Source organism: Diceros bicornis (assembly GCF_020826845.1).
Source record: "Diceros bicornis minor isolate mBicDic1 chromosome 32 unlocalized genomic scaffold, mDicBic1.mat.cur SUPER_32_unloc_2, whole genome shotgun sequence".
In the NCBI taxonomy this organism is placed as follows: Eukaryota; Metazoa; Chordata; class Mammalia; order Perissodactyla; family Rhinocerotidae; genus Diceros; species Diceros bicornis.
This window is the reverse complement of record NW_026690908.1, coordinates 1130501-1157270: the sequence shown is the minus strand read 5'-3', so window position 1 is coordinate 1157270 and position 26770 is coordinate 1130501. Positions and strand designations below refer to the sequence as shown.

Sequence of the window (26770 nt, the reverse complement as noted above, 5' to 3'; positions counted from 1 at the left end):
TTACAGGGCTGCCTATAGAGAATGTGGTTAGAGAGACAGAAATCACAGTAATCAAGAGTATATAAGGCCGGCCCCGTGGCTTAGCGGTTAAGTGCATGCACTTCGCTACTGGCGGCCCAGGTTCAGAACCCAGGTGCGCACCGATGCACCGCTTGTCCAGCCATGCTGTGGCCGCGTCCCACATACAGCAACTAGAAGGATGTGCAACTATGACATATAACTATCTACTGAGGCTTTGGGGAAAAAAAGGAGGAGGGTTGACAATAGATGTTAGCTCAGAGCCGGTCTTCCTCAGCAAAAAGAGGAGGATTAACATGGATGTTAGCTCAGGGCTGATCTTCCTCACACACACAAAAAAAGTATATACATTTAAGACCTCTCCTTCTGTACTGATAAGAGTTTCCAGAGACAAGGCCATACCCCCCCTTCCCAGTACATGGAGGGAGATACCTTTACAAATGTAAATATTTGGTAAACAGAACATTGAAAAGAATGGCCTTATTGAGGACCCTGCCAGGCTGTCCATACCCAGAGTTAAATTCCCTTAGGCAGTTAGTGGGGAAGGTCAAATGTCCGCCAGAGAAAATAATCAAAGTAACGTGATATATTTCAGGGTGGTCAATTTTGATTTCCCACAGTGTGTTCTCTCTGCTCGTGCCCCTTTTTGCCATTTCTCATGCTTCCCCTAACTCTTTCTCTTTCCTACACCTTCTTTCTTCTTTTTTCTCTCTTTCTTACTTTTACTCTATATTATATTCCTTCTCCTTATCATTTTTTTCTTCTTCTCTCATTGTTCTCATTCATTTTCTTTTTATTTTGTAGTACAGTTACTCTGTACATCACTTTCATCTTAAAATCTTGACCCTCTACAACTCCTATACTTCAGCTAGCTATTTTGAAGAGAGTATTTTGATAAATTTCTCTTAGATGTTATAACATGCTGATTCAGGGAAATAAAAACTATCACGAAAGGGATGGGGATGGAGAATGAATTCAGTTCAGGTAGTCATGAAATAAGACAGGGGGAAACTGAGAGCTTAGGTGTGGCTGTTCAAAATATTTCCTGATACATCTTTGTAGTTCATTGGTGTGGTAAACTGCACACAGTCTTATTTACTGTTGGAGCCCAGAAGTTTGCTCCTCTGGGCAAGTCAGCATGTCTTGGTCTATAGAAAAGACTCTAGGAAACACTGCCTGCATTTCTAATGTAAAGAGCTGTTCATGTTCCACCAGGAGACCCTTTGGGCTCTTCCCTGCACTATCTGAATAGAAACAGAGGAAGAGAAGCTTTTCTCAATCTGCACAAAGCCGGGACCCTATCTTGAGTTTGAGAGGATTTGCATGTGACTGAAAACACAAGTGTTCCAGAGTTTGGATTTGCTTTAATAGGATCTATTGGCTGGCTTTGATGTTAAAGGTCTTTATTCAAAATTGACTACCTCTAGTGCTAAGTTCAGAGTGGAGATTTGTCAGTATAAGAGAGAAGAATCCCTTTTTGATTAACTCAGTGAAATATAGTATTTGGGAAAATGGTTATATTTGAAGGCCACTTGTTAATATTCTGTTGCCACAGTGACATCTGTTGGTAAGTGACTACTTCATGTTATTCTTAATCATTTCTGTTTGAAAGACACACCTTGAGCTTGATAAATAAATGGCAAGCAATAGGATATATTGGAGTATATGAGGAAGCCATTTGGGGTAAAGCTAATTTGGCCTGAATTTGTTTTTCCAAAAAGGCCTGTGGCCTGCATTGTGTAACTGCTTTGCCATGTCCCAAAGAGAAGAGTAAATGCCTTTAAGATAAGGATGCAACTTCCCCGCCACTGGCATTGCCTTAAGGATAAGCATTTCTCCCTAATCTAGGATTTGATTGCTGCAGTCATCCTGTGACCACCCAGCTCCAGACAACAGACCTGACACCAGCCAAGCCCATCGAGACAGCAGACCTGCTCCCCGCTGTGTCCATCTATATCTATTCTGGCAGGGCAACCTGGCAGGGCGGATCTTGTTATAGTAAAAGAGACATTGCAATCATATGTGATACTTTCTCTTTGACAGTATGTAACTGCTCTGTACACCCCACTTCTTTGTTGCCCTTCCTTCCTTAGGGGAGGAAGGCCCCGGGCCACGGTCCTCAAAAGTTGGCTCATAATAAACTCACCCCAATTTTGATTTATAGTTTGATTATGGATTATTTACATCGACAAGCTGACATGCAGGAAGTAGTAAAGGCACAGTGGTATCTGTGTTGCCAGATATAAAATCTTTCCTCCCTCTTTCCCTTCCCAGGATGCCCACTCTTCATGGTTTCACCTACTTCCATGCTGTGCTCATTCTTCTGATTACTCCTTTCATTCCCTCCTACAATTACTCAACAAATATTTAAACACCTACTCTATGCCAGGCTTGGGATACACTAAGGAAAAAATTTTCTACAAAATCTCTGTCTTCACAGAGTTTGTTTTTGTTGGGTAAGAGAGATAATGGCTAAGTAGGCAGACAAGTGAATTACATAGTCTATCATGTGATGATCTGTTTCATGAAGAAGGTAAGTGACAGGCAATGGAGAGAGCTAGGGAATGAGTGGGTTGCTACTTTAGAGAGCCCAGGGAGGATGGAGCAAGGCCCAGAGGGAAGAGACAGGGCAGGAGGACATGCAGATGTCCCAGGGCTGCAGAGATGCTGTGGAGGGACTGTGACTCGGATGTCAGTGGGCAGCAAGAAGCCAGTGTGGCTGGAGCACAGTGAGCAAGAGCAGAAATGCAGAGAAGGTTTGAGACGTCAGGGAGGGTGAGCAGAAGAAAGAAGGCCCCTGGGCCCATCAAAATTGTGCTGTAAGTGAAATGAAAACTTTCAATGTCATTTAACTATACGTTATACAATTTAGGTAGTAAATACCTTTTGTTTTTCTATAGCCTTGTCACGTACATCAACTAAAATGTTGCTAAATTGGGAATGTCTAAATTATCCCCAGGAGTGACTGCTGTATCTTGTCAGGTGTCTGGTCTGCACAGCAGTCGGAGGTGGGAGTGACGTGACAGTCAGGAGATGAAGTCTAGTCTTCAGGTTGCCACCAACTGCTTGTGTTATGTCTCATCTGTAAAACGTGGAGGATGGAAAAGACAAGTGGTTTTCAGACTCCGATCCATGGAGCACTGGGGATTCCTGAAGGCTTTTTGTTTTTCTTCTTATGTTTGTAAACATCGCTGCAAGCTTCACGTAGAAGAAAGTGTCCCCTAGCTTTAAAAAGATTCCTAGACTTGGTTATCCCTCAGGTTTTCCAGTATGAAGAATTTGCAGTCTCACAGACTCCTAAAGGACAGACTAAAGGAGCACAATCCCTTTCTCCCGAATGTCTCTGGTGACAGTGCTCATCATCTCTCATTCAAACCAGAAGGTGATTTGTCAATAGTGAGATGTGGCATTTGAGACCCCATCCTTCAAGATGGCTGAGTTGTCATCTATCATTGTACAGACTTACGATAAGTGAATAATATAAAAAGTGAATGTCTCAGCAGGTACTTTCTGGCACAAAATAGAAACTAGGAATTGAGAAAAGTAATTATGATTGATGTCTGTCAATAAGGGCATAGGGCTATTCTAATTCCAAAAGTAATTAACGGCATGAGTGTTAGTCACTGTACATATTAAATATATTGAAAAGCAGTCATGTTCTCATAACACAGAAGTATAACTGGAAGATAAACTGGATGTTTTTGGTACTTATAGCTAAAGATATATTTTATTTAGTTCTATTTTCTGATTGAGAAAATGAGAAAATTTATTTTTTAGTATACTGACTATCTTCTTCCTTTCCAACATAGAATCTCAATCTGCTATTTTGGAAACTCCGAAAAAAATGTTCAGATGTTGTTCAACAAGTAAGAAGATCTTGTTAGGATGTGGAATCCTTTTCTCTCTTATTTGTCATAAAATTGTGACAAACTCTGATTTATCTTCCTGTCTGCCCAGCTGGCTAGGCCACCTTGTTTCTCTAAGCCTGCAGGGGAATCCAATCAGGTGGAAGGGGATGTTTTCTTCCACTTAGACTTTGCAGAGGAAATCAACCTTGAAGTGGAACTGAGCACATGCTTTTCAGAAGCTGCATCATTCTCTACCCAGCCAGAACATTGGACCTGACAACAACTGGATCCAGCAGAAAACTGGCCACTCTAGGAGATGTCATGTGGAAATGTGCTTGGTTGGACTAATAATGACAAGGATATGATTTTTAACAAAATCTCTCAGAGCTTTTCTAAAATCAAATAATATTCTTAAGTTGCTTTAGTAGATGAAACATTAGTTAGTGTCTTTTTAATTTTCACAGCTTTTTTTTCTGTTACTAAAGAAGCCACATTTTATGTCTTTTTTTCTTGTACCAAAATGGACTCACTATTAAAAAAAGGAAACCTGCAAGAAAGGAAACACTCATATGGGATAGAAATTGTGGATAGCAGTTGCTACTTTTTATATAAAACTATCTGTTTAATTTATTTATACTTTCTCCCAACTCGGCTTTTGAAAATAACTTAGTATTAGAAATTACCAGTAAGAAGAGGGTGTGCTCTCTTGAGTGTGGTCCAGTAGAAGTCAGGCGACTGAGACATGAGTTCTAGGCCCAGGTCTGTTTCTGGGTAGTGTGTGACAATGTGCTTAGGCTCTCTGGAATGTAGTATTCCTTTCCGTAAAATTAAAGAATTTGATGATTTTTGAAAACTTTTCCAAATATTAAATGACTTCTCTTTTAAAAAGAAGCAGACATATCCTCCTTAAACTTAAAAATTATCAAAAATGTTTTGTGACCTTTCACTTGTCAAGAACTGATGTCCCTTTAATTATATTTATTGAAAATAAAGATCATAAAAGTATAAATTTAGTAATCTAATAAATGAATTAGCATAAAAATGATCCAGGAAAAAATTTATGATCAATCAAGATACTACATTATGAAAGTATTACTGCTTATTACAGTATATAAAATTATGACACTAAAATAGCAGGTTTTTCCAGTTTGTAAGTTTATATTGTTACTCACATATCACTATTAACCCTATTATGTTTTACAAGTAATAAAATATCTTGAAAGGAAAAAACAATAAACCAGCAGCCCTGCATTTCACATGAAAGTTGTGCTCCCCTGGAGGGAAAATCAGGATACAACATTGGTCGAGTACTTCAATTTGTAATCCATTGGTGCCTCTCAAAACTATAGCTATTATTGTAAGAGTAAAGATACTCTTAAGAATAGTGCCACAAAACAGGTTTTCCCAGCTTCTTTTTGTCAAAGCTGAGACCTACATCAGGCTGGGGCACTTGAAGAGGCATGGTGGACTCAGCTGAGGGTTACTTAATTACTGTGAGATGATTAGCAAATAGCGAATAAGATGGAGAAAGATTAAAAAGAGATAAAGGGAAACAAAGCTGGAAATAAGAATAATAGTGCCTTCAAAATATCCTCTCATTATTTTTATAGCTTTTTTTTTTTTTTTGAGGCATGACTAGGATAGTATGTTAGATTTTTCTGAATCCTTATCTCCAGGGCATATATTACTGAGTTCTTCATTATATATGAAAATGCCAAAGAAAATCTGGACAAAAGTATTCTATATTATCAACAAGGACAAAACATGTACAACATGTTAATTTATTATTATTATATTATTTATTATATTTTATATAATTTATATATAATTATATAATTTTATATTTATTATTATATATTAAGATTCCAGCTGTAATAGTCAAGATATATATTCACGTGTGTAAAATTGTGATGATTTTCTATTTTTCTCGGGCTATGAACCGTGGTAAAATATACAGTAATAAGCAGAAAACCTGATGAACTAGGTGATTTAAAACACCTGATATTACAGCTTGGCCATTCGAGGGTGAAATGGATGAATTTAAATTTCACACCTTCTCCTTTCTTTGTAGCCAGTGAAGTGTCTGGAAGACAGAAAACACATAAAACTAATTGAGAGTTAACAGTATTTGGAAACAGTTGAGGTTAAGCACTCGACAATGATGTTCCTTACTTCTGGAGCTATTGACTCTTTGTTATGAGTTTATTGTATAGGCGGGTTCTCTTCTTAGATGATTTGTGTATGTGTCATAGAAGAGAGACAAAGAAGGAGAATTAACTGTCAATCTACTGTGCACCGGTTCCTTTATTGTATTATCTCATGCAATTCTTACAGTAATCTTTTAAAGTAACTCTTATAATTCATATTTAACTGATAAAGAAAACCATGTTTACAAAATTGATCAAGGATAAGAAGGAAGATCTGAACATCAGTCTGTTGGGTTTTATGCCTCATATTCTCTCCACCGTGATAAAAATGGTACTTCAACATGGATACTCACCGTCTGGCTATTTAATACCAGGTCCTGCCAACAGCATTGGATGAGATGAGATGAGAAGTTTATTTCCAAAGTTATTCTACTATATTTAAACTATATTATTTATGAGTCAGATGTCAAGACATGTTTTAGAGGCAGAGAGAGCAACTGATTAGTTCACCTACACATTTTTCAGGTTCATTATAACTTTCGTGTGCCACCTTGTGTCAACTTTACCAACTTTAGTGCTTCACTGTTCTTCTTTAAAAAACTCACAATTTCACTTTTCTTGTAAAGCACCTTGCTGTTTTCTTCTTAGTCACTAGATGGCAGTTCTGTATGTCTGTAAATTACCACTGCAGCAGGAAACGAGAGGTCTTAAGCCAGTTTACTCTGTACAAATGATGGCCATAGGAGGATTTCTGGTCCATCAAGGCTGCCTGTGTTTTTCCGTGGCCGTAACGGGGATGTCTAGGACAGCTTAGTCAGAGGCACGAAGCAGAGTCAGAAAGCATCCTCTAAGTTCTTCTTCAGATGTGCGTTCAGTCACCTGCCCTCTCACCTGAGTACAATGGAGTTTGTTGAATGTGTTCTGACTCTTACTCTCTCTGTAGTTAATAAGTCTGGGAGCTCCATACCCCTAGAAAAAACACATGACTCATAAAGAATTTTCTCAACTAAACAGAGTTGAGGGTTGTGGTGTTGCCGGAGAGTTTGATGCTTAAAGAAAATACAGCTGGTGCTCATGAGGAAGAAAGAGGGTCACCTACTCCTGGAGGGCTTTTATTGATGCTCCTATAGAATGAGCAAGTTTAAAATAAAACCACATTGCTTAAACCTCACTAACTGATTGTTTTATTTTCAAATAATGTGCTCTGAAAATCTGCTATGTCTAAAAAACTATTTCATAAAACTGACACAATTCTGTTTTTTATTCTCTGGTATTTGAAATACTATTAAAACTGTAACTCCTTTGACATTCTACAATATACAAACAGGCAAATATCAATTATATTCTCTAAAAATGTTTGCTCCCATGCTAAATATTAATATATGGTAGCAAAACTGGTTACCACCCAGTTTTTAACTAATTTTTTGCTTTTGAAATTACATATAAAATTTGTGTTTTGAAGTATTTTCCTAAAACTCAACATCTTTCTGACATAAGTGGACTAGTTGAGAGGTAACTAGAATGAAATTTGATCTTTAAAACTCTAGCTTTAAGGGCCGGCCCGGTGGCGCAAGCGGTTAAGTGCGCGCGCTCCGCTGCGGCGGCCCGGGGTTCGCTGGTTCGGATCCCGGGAGCGCACCGACGCACTGCTTGGTAAGCCATGCTGTGGCGGCGTCCCATATAAAGTGGAGGAAGATGGGCACCGATGTTAGCCCAGGGCCGTCTTCCTCAGCAAAAAAAAAAAAAAAAAAAAGAGGAGGATTGGCGGATGTTAGCTCAGGGCTGATCTCACAAAAAAAAAAAAAAAACTCTAGCTTTATGTAAGAATTGATAATATCAGGCAGTTGAAAGTTGAGTCTCTCCACATTATATTTATTAATTGTGAATAGCCACATCTATTACCAAGTGCTGAATAATAAAAAGAAATTAAACAATATCAGCACTCTTACCCCACATGTGGTACAGTTTATATGCAAATAAATTCTCAAAGGTCAGAGAAATGCTTATGATTTCAGATAACTGGTAATATACTTGCTCATTCCAGTTTTAACCTCATTTGAAATTGACTTAAAATTCTTCTCTTAGGATCCTGGTCTAATCAGTGCCCCCTGCTCCCCTCAATGCCTCATTTGATTGCAAAGTTATCTGAAGAATTTAATATTCTTTTCCATTTGTTCTCTTTAAAATATCTGTGATAGTGATTTTTATACAATGACCAGTTGGTACAATTTATTATTAGTTTCAGAAACATCTTTATTTAGGAACAAATCAAGGAAATGTAGCCAGAAAAACCCAGGACCCTGTCACCGTAGCCGAATCAATGAACGCAATGACCAGGGACCGAGGAAAAGAAAAGTGGTTTAATTTTGCCAGCAAAATGAGGCTGTAGTGGGCACATGCCCCAAAATCCACAGTCCTCCTGAGGCATTAGGAGTTGAGGCTTTTAAAGGAAAGTCTGTGGGAAATAATATATCCTTGGTGACTGATTATTTGTTGGAGGAGAGATCCCAGTCTTCTGGCGCCAAGCCGGCTGTCATCTCTATCTACAGCGGGAGATCTAGGGCTCCATCAACCAATCTTCTCTCATCACCAGAAATTTGGCCTTGGGGTGTGGACGGCAACTGCTGCCAATTAACGATTACAGTTTACAAGGTTTTAGGTGGGGGAGGGGAGCTGCGGCTTTGCAGTTCGGCGTCCTCCCATCAGCCTGCGTTTAGCTGAGTTAGGGGAGCTGCAGGTGTCCTCTGTTTGTCTGTCCCTGTGATGAATGGTGGATTCGGCGCCAGGAAGCGGGAGTTGGGGAGCTTCAGCTTCTTGATAATTTTGAGATCTCAGTCTCCCTGTAACAAACCACAAGAACTGGTAATTAGTCAGAGTTTCAGTTTGTAGACACCTGGGCTTTCAACAATTTATTACCTCCATTTGTCTTGTGGAATTCAGGAACACAAAGGGTAAAACAACCCATATCTACATGTGAATATAACTTAGAGAAGCAGAGAAGGGGGAATGAGTGCTTTTTGATTTAACCCCATATATGGTGGGTTCAATGCTGGGGAACAGATATCAGGGCTGGTATCAGAAACAGATGTGAGGAATGTGGGGTTGCCTAGCTGATGGTGCTTGAGGGATTCCTCATGGGAGTCTTGGCATAGAAAAGTTTAAAGAGTAAAGCATCATTGGTCAGATCAAAAGTGTGGGGTGAACATAATTCTGAAGGAATAATGATGGAGATATAAGAACAAGAAGCCACTTGAATTGCGTTGGAAGGTATTAGACACATCAAAGAGCTGGGAAAAAAACCTTGTTTAATGTAAGTTCTTTCTAAACTCTAAGGCAAAAAGTAATATGAATTTACATGGTAATTATAAGCCACAAAACAAAAATTCACAAGACAAGTAAAGAACTAAAGTAGAAACCAGAGTAAGAAAAATAGAGGTTAAAGGAGAGATGGAGAGAGATGGTTGGGGTCAGAAAACAGACTATCCTTGAAGTCTCCCTCAGACTCTGCTCCTTCTTAGTGCTCAGTAAACACTTTGAGCCCATGAGCCTGGGGAGGGGCAAAGTGAGAGGTGGTTGGGAGAGGAGACAATGCAAGGATACCCTTGTGGAGGCACTGACATTGAAAATCAGTGACATTTTGCCAAGGTGTTTACCATAATATATTAAGGATTATTCTGGAAAGTTAAGGATTTTTCTGGAATGTACATTTTCATTTTATGGAAACTCCAACTAGCCTGGAGAACGATTTAGACATTTCAGCTTTAGAAATAAACAGAGGGGTCGGCTCGGTGGCACAGCAGTTAATTGCGCACACTCTGCTGTGGTAGCCCCGGGTTCACAGGTTCAGATCCCAGGCGCGCACCAATGCACCTCTTGTCAAGCCATGGTGTGGCGGAATCCCATATACAGTAGAAGAAGATGGGCACAGATGTTAGCCCAGGGCCAATATTGCTCAGCAAAAAGAGGAGGATTGACATCAGAAGTTAGCTCAAGGCTGACCTTCCTCCCCCCCAAAAAAAGGAAAGAAAGAAAGAATGAGAATCTTTTCTGTCAGTTTTAAGAATGAAAACCAGTTAGCATCTGGAAAACAGTTGCAATTTGACATGAGAATGTGAAGAAAGAATTAGATGTCACACGTTGTTTTTGCTTTTCTCTGGGGCAGTAGGGCTTGCAGGGGGAATGAAGTTCCATCTTTGCTCTATTGAGTTTGAGAAGGTGTAAAATTCATTTGTGCTGGGCAACACTGTTGACCTGTGGAGAAAGACAAATGGTTCCAGCAGCTGATCTAAAGGAATAACTGAGCTCATAAAAGTTCTTAGCTTATAAAAGGTGCTTCTTCTTTATTGAACTTTACTGGACATCCATTGACCTATATGTGCAAGATATTTGTGGTAGGTATTGAAGAAAATACAAAGAATTATAAGGTTCCAAGCTCCTCCACATACATGAAACTGTTTGCAAGATGTAATTAGGTTCTGCCAAGGTATTTAGTGTATGTTGTATTACAGAACCTAAAAAAATTGGGAATGTTATTCAGAAAATGTAATTAAGGACAGCTCCTTAGGAGAGGTAGACTAGATCAAGTCCTCAAATGGATCACTTTTGGGCAGGTGGAGGGAAGAAAGAATGAGGATTTCAAATGGAAGAAGAGGGGAAAGGTACAGACGTAGAAAGGAACATGGCGTTTGGGCATGGGGGTGGGGAGGCCATGACAGGCACAGTCTTCCTGTGACTGAGAGGCAGCTCAGTTTCCTCCTCCAGGAGCCCAGCACTGCTTCCCACCTCCTGGCCTCCTCCACCTGCAGACCCCCGGCCTGAACCAAGGCCTATTTATCTGGATCGCTGCCCAGTCTCCCAACAGGTCCCTCTACTTCCAGTCTTAATTTCTTCTAATCTTTCCTCCACAATACCTCCAGAGTTACCTTCTAGAATCTAAATTTGCTTAAATCTGATATCTGCTTAGACTGCTACAATGACTGCTCAGAGCATCCGAGAGAACATTCAGACTCCTGAGCTGGACACGCAGGCTTTCTCTTGCTGTCTTTAGCCTCATCACCCACTGTTTCCTACATGTTGGCTTTTTTCCAGCCTTAAAAATACCCCCATACTCTGAAATCCTTAGCATCCTTTATATCTGTCTTTTTATATGTGTTTCTTCTGTCTTCCTACCCTCTTTTTTGATCAACTTAATTCCTATTTCTCAATCTAAACTCATGTCAAATGTTCCTTCCTCTTGGACACTTTTCCTGGGAGGTCTCCATTTAGAGACCCCTTTTGATGTCGCCACTCGGGGACCTTGTACTTATCTACTTTTTCTTAACTGTTGTTTTTTTCATGTCTCATTGACAGTGAGCTCCTTAAAGCTGAGACTATCCTTCTTCTTCATAAATAAATGGCAAGCAATAGGATATATTGGAGCATATGAGGAAGCCATTTGGTGTAAAACTAATTAGGTTTGACCTTGTTTTTTTTTCCCCCCCAAAAGGGGCCTGTAGCCTCTGTTCATCCATTGTATATCAGCTTTAAGCAATTAACATGTCCCAAAGACAAAAACAATGACCTAAGGTGCTGATGTGATAAATGCAACTTCTCCCACATTGGCATTTCCTTAAGGATAAGCATTTCTCCCTAGGCTAGGATTTGATTGCTGTGCTCATCCTGTGACCACCCAACTCGAGACAACAGCCACATCCATGGAGACAGCAGACCTGATACCTACTGTGTCCATCAATCAACGTGCTGAAAGGTCAATGTCACGGCTATTATGAAAGGAACATTGCAATCACATGTGAAACATGCTCTTTGATGGTATATAACCACTCTGTACACCCCACTTCTTTGGAGTGCTCCATTTCTTAGTGAAAGGACTCTCCCCGGCTATATGGCCCTCAAATGTTGGCTCATCATAAACTCACCCTAATTTTGATTTATAGATTGGTCATGGATTATTTGTGTCAACATTCTATTTGTCCCTCCAGTATCTAAACACAGTACCTGACACCTTTGGGGCACTCAGAAAATGTTTGATGATTGAATATGTATGTGAGAGACCACACTGACTGGAGAAGAAGAGGCTTTTCGGGGCGTGCTAGAAAATTCGCTCACATTCCTACCACAGTGGTTGAGGCTGTGTGCTTTGGACCAGTTTGTCTGGGCACCAATCCCAGTTATTCCACTTTTAACTGGGGAACCTGTGCAAAGTATTTACTCTCTGAGATTTAGTTTTCTCATCTATAAAATGAGGCTACTGAGAACTCCTGTCTCATAGGGTTTTAGTGAGACTTAAATGCATTAACTTATGTAAAGTGCTTAGAAGAGCTCCTGGCGCATAGTAGGCACTAAAATGTTAGCTGTTATGTTATCATTACTGCTCTTATTTCTGAGCAATACTCTGGTTTTGAAAAGATGCTTTCATAATATAGTTGATCCTCATTATTTGTGGATTCCGGGTTTGCATACTTGCCCACTAGTTAAAATGAACTGACAGCCCCCAAATCAACACTCTCAGGGCTTTCATGTCCGTTTGCAGATATGCACAAAGTGGTGAAAAACTTGAGTCACTCGACATGCACGTTCCCAGCTGAGGGTGAACAAGGTGACGCTCTGCCCTCTTGTTTCAGCCCATACTGTAAACAAGTGTCCTTCTTGCAGTCTATTTAGTGCCTCATTTCTCATCTTTTTGTGCCTTGTGTTGGTGACTTTGTTGTTCAATATGTCCCCCATGTGTAGTGCTACAATGCTGCCTGGTGTTCCTCAGGGCAAGAGATTGTGACATGCCTTTACAGAGAAAGTATGTGTGTTCGACAAGCTTCTTTCAGACATGAGGTACAGTGCTGTTGGTGTGAGTTCAATGTTAATATATCAACAATATATTTTAAATAAGGTGACTTTAAAGAGAAACACACAGAGAATAAGGCTATGTATTGATCAGTTGAAGAAAATGTAAGTAAGGCTTGCAGCAACCTAACCCTGCATTTCTCGTAGGAGCAGTGGGTCATATTCACTGACTCAGTGTTCACAGTGAATTTATAGAATATCACACTGTGCATAACAAGCATCATTGTGCATATCTTATGTAATCCTCACATACTCCTTTATAGTAGGCAGGGTAGGGAATAGGTTGTCCACATTCTACAGGCTATTCCAGATCTTATGAGCCAAGTAGAGAATTTAAAATGTCTTGTGCTCAGCATAAGAGCCATGAGATTTTGAGCAAGGAAGATCTATGATGAACTGATCTTTAAGGAAGAATTACCTAGCAAGAGAATGCAGTATCAAGAGGAAGAGGGAGAACTGAGCCAGAAAGGAAGACCAGCTGTTAAACTCTCCAAGTATTGCCAATGCTAGATGAGGAGATTTGGAGGTAAGGTGCTGATGTGATAAAAGAAAAGTAGCAGACAAATGATGAAATAATGGATTTGGTAACCATACATAGGGTGTAAGTTAGGCTGTGGTTCTCAAAGTGGGGTCCCTGGACCAGCAGCATCAGCATCACCTGGGAACCGGGTAGAAATGCAAATTCTCAGGTGCTGCTGCAGACCTGCTGAACTGGAAACTCTGGGGTGGGGCCTGGCAATCTGGGTTTCAACAAGGCCTCCAGGTGCTTCTGCTGCCCATCAAGTTTAAGAGCCAATGAATTAGAAAAATGATCCAAACACGTCACCATGCCTAGGTAAGCGACAAGGCAGAGAGGTGGTATTTGTTTGGAAGATGCGATGCATTTTAAATTTTAAGAAAAAGTAGTTCAGCGTCTGTTTCATCATAAGGATTCCAGCATTTAAGATCTTTTAGCTCTCTGCATTTAAGATCTTTTTTCCACACTATGTTCTCCTTTAGAGAGCCCCTGGTAAGTTATTTACCATTTACCACATGTTCTGAGAATCCTTTCTTTCTTGAAATACCCTTTCAGACGTGAAAATGTACTTTATTTTTGTACACAATCTCCTCTATTTAAAATTCGGATTTCTCTTCTTATAGGATCATGTACGGCACATGCAGCCTTACTGTAAATTTGGAATGTCATTGGTTTGTTCCAAAACCTTAGAATGTTTTAGAATTTAGAACAAGATGAAGAGAGAATTTATATGTTTCTCTGTAGGACTCATATTTTTCAGATGTCTAGAGGTATCCCAACTTGCCAGTAATGTGGCCTTAGATTTAGCAGAACTTGAAAATCCTAATATAGTAGGAAGTGAATTACTTCTTTTTTTTTTAAAGATTTTATTTATTTATTTTTTCCCCTCAAAGCCCCAGTAGATATTTGTATGCCATAGCTGCACATCCTTCTAGTTGCTGTATGTGGGACGCGGCCTCAGCATGGCCGGAGAAGCGGTGCGTCAGTGCGCGCCCGGGATCCGAACCCCGGCCACCAGCAGCAGAGCGCGTGCACTTAACTGCTAAGCCACGGGGCGGGCCCAAAAGTGAATTACTTCTCTCGTATTAACATTTACAAAATAAATGATCACAATGTTAACTTACCAATAAGCACTTTCCATACTCCAGTCTCTGAAAGTATCTTGCTTACATAATAAACATGATAAAGTTTCAAAGATGAGCCAAATAACTTTTCAGCAAAAGCTTGACTTGAGTCTATCTTGGCTTCCTTTTTGACAGTTTTAGCCTTAATGTTACAGTATTGTTTTCTTTTTCTAGGAATCAGATAACCTTGTATTTCGTGAATATTTTAATTTTTAATGGCCACTTGTATTTTGTGATACGCACGTGTTTAAACAATCTATAAGAACCCACCATTACCACCCATATATAAGATTATACAGGAATGGAAGAATTTTGGCTGACACTGTATATAATTGTTCAGCCAAGGCAGTTGGCAGACTCTACCACTTACAATGATTTAGGGGTTTGAAGCAGTATTTTTAAATACAAATAATCTCAAAATTGGTAATATATAAAATATAATACTGTGTTAACTAACCAAAAGAGTTAAATTTGTTACCTTTCCTCCATTTATAAGGATTCACCCATTATATAGATTCTGTACAAAATTGCAAAGATCACTTTTTTCCTTTTCAAAGTTTATTTATTTTAATTTTTGATAGTGAGAAGCTTAGTGTTGGGTAAACTGCTGCACAATTACTGGAAATGCTGAGAGTCTTTTTGAAAAGTGTAAAAGTCTAAAGACAATGAAAAGTACATTTCTCCAATGTCAAGTCCTTTGAGCCTCTGTCTAGTAGTACACTGAAGAGATGGAAGATTAAGTACCAGCACAGGACACAAGAGAACAGGCTCCCAACTTGAGTCCTTCCCACTGACCACAGTGTGCCTGGCAGACGCTTGGAGATTAAATCTGGGCTTTGTCTATGGGTGGGCCCTGAGAGGAGGATTTTGCTTAAATGACCAGAGAATAGACAACATTTTTTCTTGATAATAAGTAATACTTACCATATAAATTTCTTTATAAATCTCTGAATAAAATAAAAAAATATAACCCGTACAGAAATCAACTCTTACTGACAAGCCCCACAGCCTTCTCTAGAAAGCTCAACAGAAAATGTCACAGCTGACTGTGAATTGGTCTTCTCTGAAAGCCAGCCAGCCCTTCACTGATAGCTTTGGATGAGGAAGGCCAGATACAATTCTTTGAAGATGTTTAGCTGAATTCAGAACCAAAAATCCTACCTCCAGTTGGCTCCTCTGTGAGAATGGATGGCCGGCCTTATTTCACAGGCTGGGCAGATGAGGTTTCAGATGAGCTTAAATGCTCTGTTCCCCAGGGATGGAAAAGCTGGATTGTGACATTGATTCAGAGCTGACATTTTGCAGATAAAGATAGGGTCATAGAGGGAAACAAAGATTTCAGCAAATTGGTTTTTTGTTCTCTACAGTGGGAGTAATTTAACAAGCAGATAGTCTCTCACTCCAACTTCTCTTCCCTCTTCTCGATCTGTAATATCGCTGTAAAAATTCTCTCTATAAAAATTTCAGTCTTTTTTCTTTGCAGTCTGTTTACTATCATCTTTACGAATTCTTTGACTTCACCACCTTCTTGGCACCACAACGCTAGCCATTGAGATATTAGTATAGATTCGGTTTTGCAATTTCATCCTCTTATCTCTATTTCCTCTGCCATTTCTTGGCTTTAGTTCTTATTGTATTTTATGCTTGAAAACATTTGAAGCTTACAAAGTATATCAGTTCCTTATTTTCTCAACTTTTTATTATCTAAGTGCCCTCAACTATCACTTTTTTAAAAAAAGAAGTGAAATACATAACAGAACAATACACTGTAATAAACTGACCACTTGTAAAATTAAGTTCAACCTGAAATCCCTCCCCACTTAACAGAGACCATCTTTTATAATTCACCATGCTTTAGTTTGGGCAGGGTCAGTTTATCAATGATTTTTGGATGTTTTAAACCACATGAGAGAAATACAGTGTAAGGTAAAATTGTTAATTTTGCAGAAGTTGTAGAATTTCCTGATAGTTAGGGAAATCAATGGCGGAGAACCTGAATCATAGGAAAAGTAGTTAATTAATTAGCACCTGACAGAGTTTGTTAATTTGGTAAGGATGATGATAAGACATATATGTTGAAAAGATAACTTTGCATATCAGAGCATTGTGAGAGGCTACTGGGAAAATTCGTAATGTTCTCAAATACTACAAAAAATGACCATTTTTTGATAAAAGATGTCATACATGATGGTATCATATACTTCTGTCAGAAAATTTGTAATGAAGAAAATGAACACTTGAGTCATTTTAATTCTAACAATTTTTTCATGCCTATTATTAGGTTAAAAAATTTTAAGTAGTAAAGTGGTAAGTAACGTACTTGCTTAATTTTTAATTTGTTTTAGGAAAACAACTTTTTCACATTTTTAAAAAATATTTATTTGTATTTATTTTATGCTGAATTTATTCCTGGGCACAAAGCCTTTTTTTTTTAATTAAATAACACCAATTCTTTTCAAACTCTTTCAAAAAGTTGAAGAGGAGAGACTATTTCTAAAGTCCTCCTGTGGGGTTAGCACTATGCTGATATCAGAGCCAAAGACACTAAGAGAAAATAAAATGACAGGTGTTTGAAACTACAGAAATAGAAAACTATAATAGAATACAATAGAAAAGAAAAGTACGATTTCTATTGTAGAAAAGTACAATATCTTTGATGAATATTGATACAAAAATCCTCAATAAAATAGTAACAAACCAAATTCAGCAGCATATTAAAAGGATTATACATCATTTTTAGGTGGGATTTATTCCTGGAATGCAAGGATGTTTCAATATATGAAAATAAATCAATGTAATAAACTACATTAACAAAATGAAGGAAAAAATAAAAAGATCATCTTAATGGATGCAGAAAAAGCATTTGACAAAACTGAACATGCTTTCATGTTAAAAACCCTCAGATATAAGGAAGCTACTTCAACATAATAAAAGCCAGATATAGAAATTCACACAGAACACCATATTCATGGGTGAAAGACTGAAAACTTTTCCTCGAAGATCAGGAACACGGCAAGAAGGCCCACATTCACCACTTCTATTCAACATGGTATTAGAAGTTCTAGACAAGGCAATTAGGCAAGAAAAAGAAAGAAATAGCAACCAAATTGGAAAGGAAGAAGTAATATTATATTTGTTTACAAATATTATCTTATATGTTGAAACCCCTAAGAATTCCAGAAAAAAATTTTTAGAACTAATAAATTCTGCAGAGTAGTGGGACACAAAATCAACATGCAAAAATTAGTTGTTCTTCTATACATTAATAATAAGTAATCTGAAAAAGAAATCTACAAACATTACATTTTTATTTACAATATCATCAAAAAGAGTAAAATACTTAAGAGTCAACTTATTCAAAGAGGTAAAAGTTCCAATGATGTTTTTTGCAAAAATATAAAAATATGTCCTAAAATGCATATGGACCCTCAAGGGACCCTGAATAGCCAAAACAATCTAGAAGAAGAAGAACAAAGTTAGAGAACTCATACTTCCTGATTTCAAAACTTACTACAAAGTAATCAAAACAGTGTGGTACTGGCATAAATACACACAATATACTAATGAAATAGTATAGAGAGCCCAGAAATAAACCTTTGCTTATACAGTCAAATGATTTTTGACAAGGGTGCAAAGACCATTCATTGGAGAAAGGATAAGTTTTTCAACAAATGGTGCTGGGAAAACTGGATACCCACATGCAAAAGAATGAGGTTGGATGCTTACCTTACACCATATACAAAAATTAAGTCAAAATAGATCAAAGATGTAAATGTTAGAGTTGAAGCTATAAAATCCTTAGAAGAAAACACAGGGTAAAAGCTGTGTGTCATTGAGTCCAAATGCCATTGCCAACAATGATTTCTTTAATATGACACCAAAGACATAAGCAACAAAAAAATAACAAATTGGACTTCATCAAAATGCAAAAGTTTTCTGTATCACAAGATACTATCAACAGAGTAAAAAGGCCACCCACAGAATGGTTGAGAATATTTGCAAATCACATATCTGATAAGGGATTAATATCTAGAATATACAAAGAACTCTCACAACTCAACAATTAAAAAAAAACCCAATTTAAACATGCACTAAGGACTTGAATAGACATTTCTCCAAACAAGATAAAAAATGGCCAGTACACACATGAAAAGATGCTCAACATCACTAAGTATCAGGAAAATGCAAAATAAAACCACAATGAGATACATCTTCATACCCATTAGGATAGTTACTATCACAAAATCAGAAAATAACATGTTGGCAAGAATGTTGAGAAATTGGAACCCTTGTGCTCTGATGGTGAGAATATAAAACTGTGGAAAACAGTATGGTAGTTCCTTCAAAAATTAAAAATAGAATTACCATATCATCTAGCAATTCCACTTATGGGTTCTGAAATAATAGAAAATATATTTATTGGTCTCTGTCTCTAGTTCCTGGCACAGAGCTCCTAAAACCCTTGTAATTTCCTAAATGATAAGAACACTAGGAGCATCTCTTGTTCTAATATTTGTCTTTGACTCCATCCCTGACACAGAGCTCCTAAAACCCTTGTAATTTCCTAAGTGATAAGAACACTAGGAGAATCTTTTGTTCTATTGAGGTAACTCTGGGTGGGCTCCTGGATGGCTCCTGGATGGGGGCTGGTCACCAGACAGACCAAGCCCTGATTAGAAGCTTGGAATATTTAGCCCTACTCCTTATCCTCCAGACAAGGGAGAGGGGCTGGAAACTGAGTTAATAATTGATCATGCCTACATGAGGGAGCCTCAGTAAAAATCCCAATAGAAGGAGGTTCAGAGAGCTTCCAGGTTGCCAATGAGAAGGAGTGACTGGAGAGTGGTGCACCTGGAGATGGCATAAAAGCTCTGTGCCCTTTCTTACATACCTTTCCCTATGCGCCACTTCCATCAGCCTGTTCTTGAGTTATATCCTTGTATAATAAATTGGTGATCTAGTAAATGTTTCTCTGAGTTTTGTGAGCCACTCTAGCAAATTAATCAAACCCAAGGAGGAGGTTGTGGGAACCTCTGGTTTACAGCCAGTCAGTCAGAAGTACAGGAAACAGCCTGGACTTCTAACTAGCATATGAAGTTGAAGTGAGGTTGGGTGGGTGTGCAGTCTTATAGGACTGAGCCCTCAACCTGTGGAATCGGATGTATCTCTGTGTTGACAGCATCAAATTGAGTTGAATTATCTGACGACCAGCTGACATTCCAAGAATTGCTTGTTGGAGGTCTGGGGAACCCTCTCATATGGGAGAAAATGAATCTCAGAACACCATTTATGGGTATACACCCAAAAGAACTGAATGCAGAGGTAAAAAGACATATACATACACCCCTGTCATTAACAGTGTTATTCAAAATAGCCAGAAGCTGGAAGCAAGCCAAGTGTCCATCAACGGATGAATTGACAAAAAAAAAATGTGCTGGATACACACAGTGGAATACCATTCACCCTTAAAAAGGAAGGAATTCTGACACATGCTATGGCATGGATGAACCTTAAAGACTTTATGCTAAGTGAAATAAAGCCAGCCACAAAAGTAAAATAGTGTATGATTCTACTCATATAAGGTACTTAGAGTAGTCAAATTCATAGGAATAGAAAGGAGAATGGTGGTTCCCAGGGGCAAGAGGGAGAGACAACAGGGAGTTGTTGCTTAATGTGCACAGAGTTTCACTGCAAGGTAAAAATAGTTCTGTGGATGGTTGGAGGTTATAGCTACACAATAATGTGAATGTACTGAATGTCACTGAACTGTACACTTAAAAATGGTTAAAATGGTCAATTTTATGTTATGCATATTTTATGACCATTTAAAAAAATTAATTATTTCCAACAAATAAACAAACACTAGCTACATGCAATAGCATGGATAACTATCACAATCATAATGCAGCATAAAAGAAATTATATTCAAAAGGCAATATATTTTATAATTCAATTTATATAAAATCCAAAAAAGACGAGGTCTGGCTTCCAGTAATGGTGGAGTAGCTTGTTGAACTAACACTCTCACAGATAACAATGATAAAAATCTGCATAAAATATTATATATATTTATAGAGAATCATTTATCTATATGTAATACACATATAATAAATGTGTATGTGTGTGTATGTATAAACCTCTTCCAAAGCAAGCAGAACTGAGACAGAGTCTTCCCTTAAGTGATGGGAATTGCACCAGGAGATATTTGCAAGCTTGAGTCTTTTGCCTCAAAGCATTCCAAAATCTGTACATGGCCCAGACAGGGGAAAAACTACAGTCTTACTTGTAATGCTACAGGATATATTTTGGGGCTGGCAGAGTAGCTGGAAAGTTAGGGGAGAAATTCTGGAAGGGAGGGACACACAAAGAGGAAAATCTCAAAATATGTATGAATGTCTCCCCCCCACACACACCAAATTGGCAGATCTTTGAACAACACACATGCAGGGTAGGCCCCAGAGGGCCTTGTGTAAACAACAGTTGGAAGATGAAAGAACTGAATGAGGATTTCAGCTATGCTCACTGTAAAGGAGACAGGATTGGAGTTTCAGTCCAGCCAAGTTAACTCTCTGCTAGAAAAACAACAACACTCTTCAAAGGAATACAATAGAATCCAAAGTCTCTATAACTATCATTCATGGTTTCCAGTACACAATTTTGAAAAATCATGAGATTTGAAGAAATAGGAAAATGTAATCCATATATGAGCAAAAGCAGGCAGTAGAAGCTATCCTCAAGGTGTTGCAATTAGCAAACAAGGATAAGAAAGTAGCTATTATAAAGATGATCATGGTGGTAAAGAAAAATATTCTCATAATGAATGAACAGATGTTGAAACTCAGCAGAGAAATGGAAATTACAAAAAAGAACCAAATAAGAAGATGAAATAAAAAAATACTTTTGAGTTTACCGGTAGATGAGAAACAGTAGAAGAAACATGAAGATAGAGCAATAGAAATTATCTAGCCTGAAGAAAAGAATGTAAAAATTTTGAAGAAAAATGAAGAGAGCCTTACAACCTGTGAGATGATTGAGTCTCCAGCAGAGGGGAAAGACAGAAAAATTAAATGAGGCAGAAAGGCAAATCAATAAGTAATAGCATAACTTTCAAAATTTGGTGGAAAATCTAAAATTTTAGATCCAAGAAAGTCAGGAAACCCACAAAATAAAACACAAATTAAAACCATACCTAGGCACGTGATAGTCAAGCTGCTAAAATCCAAAGATAAAGGAAAATCTTGAAAGCAGTCAAGGAACTACATATATACATGGGAAGACATTACATACAGGGAGAAATAATGTGAATGATGGATGATACATTATCAAAAACAAAAGAGACAAATCAATAACAAAATGACATTCTTCAAGTGCAAAATGAAAACCCAAAAGTCAACACAGGAACCACTCAGGATTCTATATTTAGCAGAACTCACTTTCATAAAGGAAGCAGAAGCCACAATAAGAGACCGCACACCTATTAGATAGCTAAAATTAAAAATAAAATTGCAAATACCAAGTGCTGGTGTGGACTAGGAGCAACTAGAACTAGGAATGCAACATGATAGTTGCATTTGGAAAACAGTTTAGCAGGTTCTTATAAAGTTAAACATACATTTATTATATAACTCAGATATCCCCCTCCTAGGTATTTACTGAAACAAATTAAAAACTAATGTTTAAACAAAAACCTTTGTGTGAATCTTTATAGCCATTTTATTCATAATTGCCAAAAGCTGGAAATAAACTAAGTGTCCTTCATCAGGTGAGTCGAGAAAGAAGCTGTGGTGCATCGGTACATTAGAATAGTACTTGGCAATAAAAAGGATAAACTCTTGATTCACCCAACAACATGGATGAATCTTGGAGGCATTTCTCTAAGTCTAGGCAGTGATATGTTAAAGATGCATATTGTAATCTGGACCAACCACTAAAAAATGCAAAGGTGTGTCACTTAAATGCTAATAAAGGAATTAAGAAGCAAAAAAAAAAAGGGTTTGTACAAGAATGTTCACAGGAGATGACATGCAAGACGAGCACACTGCGGGGCAACCACAGAGCAGAACGCCCTCAGCCATGCCAAGGAGCAAACGCTGACACACACATGCTGGGTGAGTCTCATCAACCTCGTGTTGAGGGAGGCAAGCTGGACAGAAAACAAAACACTTGGGATGATTTCAGCCAAGATGAACCTATGATGAAAAAACCAGAGCAGTGGTTGCCTCGGGGGAAAGAAAAAATTGCCTGGGAAGGAACAGGAAGGAGTTTTCTGGGGGTGATGGAACTATTCTATTCTTAAAGGGGTGAAGGTTATATGGGCATGTTTATTTGTCAAAACTGTACAGTTGAGAGTTGTGTCTTTCAGTGTGCATACATCTTACACCCCCGACACACAAAGGAATAAAGAATAATAAAGTGAGGTGGGAATGGGATGGAATGTGGATGAAACAAAATTGGCAGACAGTTAGTAGTTGTTGAAGCTGGGTGACGGGCCTACCATGCTATTTTGTTTATTTTGTATATTGTTTAAATTGTTCTGTAATAAAAAACTCGTATAAGAAGACAAACTCGATATACAGTGTTTGCTGGTAAGATATCGCTTACATTTTGGGAGGAAGGAGGGAGAAACGGATTGTTGGCGCCGGAGTGAAGCTGGTGCTAGTTCTTGGTCACACAAGTGTGTTCACTTTGTAATAATTCTTTGAGGTTTACATGGATGATTTCTGCATATATTTCTGTACTCATGTTATACATCAATAAACATTTTAAATCCTTCATATTTGCACAAAGATCCTAACTCAATATCTCAGAATAACAGCAGTGTTTTGTTTTAAAGTGGAACACGTTCACTCATGACATCATCAGATGGATTTTAATACTTCTAAGTATCTATTAATGCCCTCATCCTTGTGTGGCCCCCTGGGTCTTTCCATTTTTGCCTCAATTTGGCAAGAGGCATGGCTTTGAGTTTTTATGATGGGTATGGGCCCTTCAGGTGGGCGAGGTCCAAGGGAAGGATCTCTGCAGCGACCTTGACCACGGGAACCAGAGGGAGGATCATGTCAACCTGGAGGGATGGAGGGGATGGTAGGACAGGTGGCCTTGTAAAGGCAAATTCCAGAATCCAAGGCACTCATTATTTCCATTTTAGATATAGAATTTACCCTTCAAATACTGGCCAGGAAGTTTCCACGAGGGCTGCAAGCATCCTCAGCAATAGCCAGGCTGGTGAGCCCCACCCTTACCTGAGTGCTGGCCTCAAGGGATGTAGCCCAACCACACTGCGCATACTCTGGGGGGTGGGCAGGGCATAGAGAGTGGTCATGGTATAGAGAAGAGGCGGAATAGAGAGTGGGGTGGAGAAGCAGAGGGATGGGGACCAGGGGCGGGGGGACAAGGTGGGAGTTGGGGCCCCTAGCTGTGTATGCTGGGAGCTTTTGTCTCTTAAACGCTCCCAGCTGGGAGCTTGCAGGACCGCAGGACTACAAATCCCAGGAGGCTGTGAGCATGGGGCGGTGCCTAACCCTGGGGGGAGGAGCAGGGCTGTGTGCGCTTGGCCGAGGGACACACTGCCCTTGACTCAGGACTCTGGTCCTGCACCCGCTGCACGTGGACTGAATCCCAGAGGGATGCGACGGGACGAGTGGGACCAGGGAGTTAGGAGGATGTGGCGGCTGCATGGGCAGCCAAGGGCCTGCAGCGTGCAACTGGTTTTGTCCAAAATAGAAGTCGGACTCGTGCCTCTTCCACACCGCCTTCCTCCGTTGTTTGATTCCTCCTCCCACCTGCGTGCCTGTGGGTCTTTCCACAGCCCCCTACCAAGTCCAGGGCCAGGTCCTTCTCTAAAATGCTTATGGGAACTGGTTTGACATCCCAGAAACTTTCCACTTTGCCTGCTGCCCTCTGCCTTCTCTAGCCAAAGTGCCATCCTTTCATCAGCTTTTGAGAGAGATTCCCTCTTGTGGCTGGTCTTGCAAGTACAACTTAAGAGCTTTGCTGGGTGGTAACATTGGCTGTTGCTTGCCTTTTTCACAGGTGTGGAAGTTAAGGCATCTGTGAGGTTAATCACTGGTTTCCCCAGGACCGCGAAGAGCAGAGGAGAACAACCCAATTCCCAGGCAAGTATCTAGTAGGCCATTTTCACCAACGCATTCCAGGGCAGTGGCCTCCAAAGCAGCAACCTTAAGACGAGAATAGCTTAATCATTTTGCCCTTTAGATTGATCACCTAATCTCAGCTCAGGCCTGAGTGGCCAGTCTCTCAGGGACACGAGTGGCGACTCTGATCACTCAGGAAGAGACCAGTCATCCAGCTTTGGGAGAGGGATGTTCAAGGTAGACAGCACTTGGGCAGCATTTGAAACCCGTCAGATTTAACATCTCTGCTTTGGATTCTGGCAAGGTTCCCGCATAAACATGCCTAGGGATAGTCAGAGGTACCATATTCTTTAAAAATTGATTAGAGTTGTGAAAGGAACAGAGCATAAAATATCTTGCTTATTTGCAAAAGATAAAATGAAAGCAAGACCTTCCTGTTAATTTTTTTCTGCTCATTCTCTTAGCTGTACTGTACGTTTGAATGCAGAAACAAAAAACTTGAATAGCCAAATTCTCTTTTCCTGAGATTGGTAAATTAACTTAAATGTCTTATTGAAACCTGTGGAGGAATGGTTAGCAGCTTTCATGATTTATGTCGTCCCTAAAAATCTGGGCCTTGATCTACATGAAAAAAAGTCCCTCTTTATATTACACATCCCAATAGATTACATTTCCGATTCCTGAATGTGGGATATTATCAAAACAACTGAAAAACCTGGTCATGGAAACTGGACCCTGTCACTTTGTCAAGAATTTGCCTCTTTATGAATTAATGACACATGAATTCTTTAACATTTTTGTAAAGAAAGAATGAGAATGTGTGTAGTGTCTCTGAATGTGGCAAGATAGGGAAGTCTTGTTAGACCACATCCTCGGGTTCTTCTCTCGTGTTCAATAGGCCCAGGTGATAGTCCGTGTAGTCAGGTGCAGCGCCGCTCCCCCAGGCCCCAGTGTTCCATCCTACTCTGGCCTGTGCCCTCTTCAGGGGGTTCTGATGACACTGGTCCACAAGTGTTGGAAGGAGACATTGTAACATGAGAATATTCATCATCTTAAAACAAGGATTAATGGAGAGGAAAGTCTCAGGGTGTGTGTGCTCTGAAGCACTGCTGTTGGGATATGGCCGCAGTGACAACTGTGCTCCCAGCAGTCCCCACAATAGCTGTCTCAGGCGTTTGATCTCCTGGCGCAACCACAGCAGCTGTTGACAGAGCTGGGAACTCATCGTGGTTCAGTGTCTTCCATCAGATTTTGTCGCTCTGACCCTCCTCTGCTTGCCCCATTCCCACGCCTATCCGCTGTGTTGATTGCTTTGTAGTTGTTTCCTAGGAGCCACTGTGTGTAACTGTTTCACAGTGTCTTTAGGGACCCACTCTCACTACACGAGTCACTGTACAACAGCCCCTTATCCTGGTGTAGCCCGTGTTCGTCCTCTCCAGTGGAGCTGTGAAGAACCCTGCTTAGTCGGAGCTCCTCTCATTCTCATGCTGCTGGGGCTGCTTACGAAGCTGGGCATCTCATCTTTGGTCATCAACATTATTCTTTTCATCGATTTTCTGAAGTCAGAGACGACTTTGTTAATAATGTGACACTGATTGTAACAGACACTTTTATGTATCTTCCCCAACAGCTCTGTGAAGTAGGCCTGTGATCCCCATTTTACAGCGGGGGACACTGAGGCTCAGAGAGGTTGAGTAGCTTCCTTCACTTCACACAGTTTCTTGGTACATTTTGAGTCTCCACCTGCACCTCCGCCTCTCAGGTGTGTGCACTTAGCTGGTGTTCCACTTTGTGCCTCTCTGCCAGCCTCTCCAAAGGCACACGCCCCATCCTGAGTCCATTTTCTGCTTGATGGCAGTCACCCTGCACAAACCGGCCCCATGCAGGGAGTGGATTAGTCGGGCATGGTCCTCCAGCTTACCCTGGGGAGGTTCTAGGTTTCTTAGGAGAGCCGGAGCAGTGGAAGATACTGACCATCACTCACCTGGAAGGTTTGTTATGTAGAAATACTCCACTGAATTTTTGCAGGTGTCATGTCTTCTTTGTCTTCATTGCTTCTCTGGGCTTTCTCTTACAGTCCGTGCTGTGCAGTAACATACAGTACAGAGACTGGGGAACATAATGTTGTTGCCCTGCACCAAACGGTCACATTACTCATTTTTCTAATTATGAAAGAGTTACATAC

At 39.6% G+C, this 26770-nt stretch overlaps 1 protein-coding gene across 5 annotated transcripts in view; it reads right to left on the bottom strand.

Annotated features, from left to right (window-relative positions):
* Nucleotides 1-8499: 8499 nt before the first annotated feature.
* LOC131402230 (ral guanine nucleotide dissociation stimulator-like) overlaps nt 8500-26770 on the bottom strand; it is a 34406-nt gene continuing 16135 nt past the window's right edge. For 2 of the 5 annotated variants that reach the window (XM_058537109.1, XM_058537110.1), the window contains exon 7: nt 8501-8853. The gene's annotated coding sequence lies outside the window, so the exon portion shown is untranslated. Of the gene's footprint in view, nt 8854-26770 lie in introns of all 5 variants that reach the window. The other 3 variants (XR_009218440.1, XR_009218439.1, XR_009218441.1) reach the window with 2 other exon arrangements.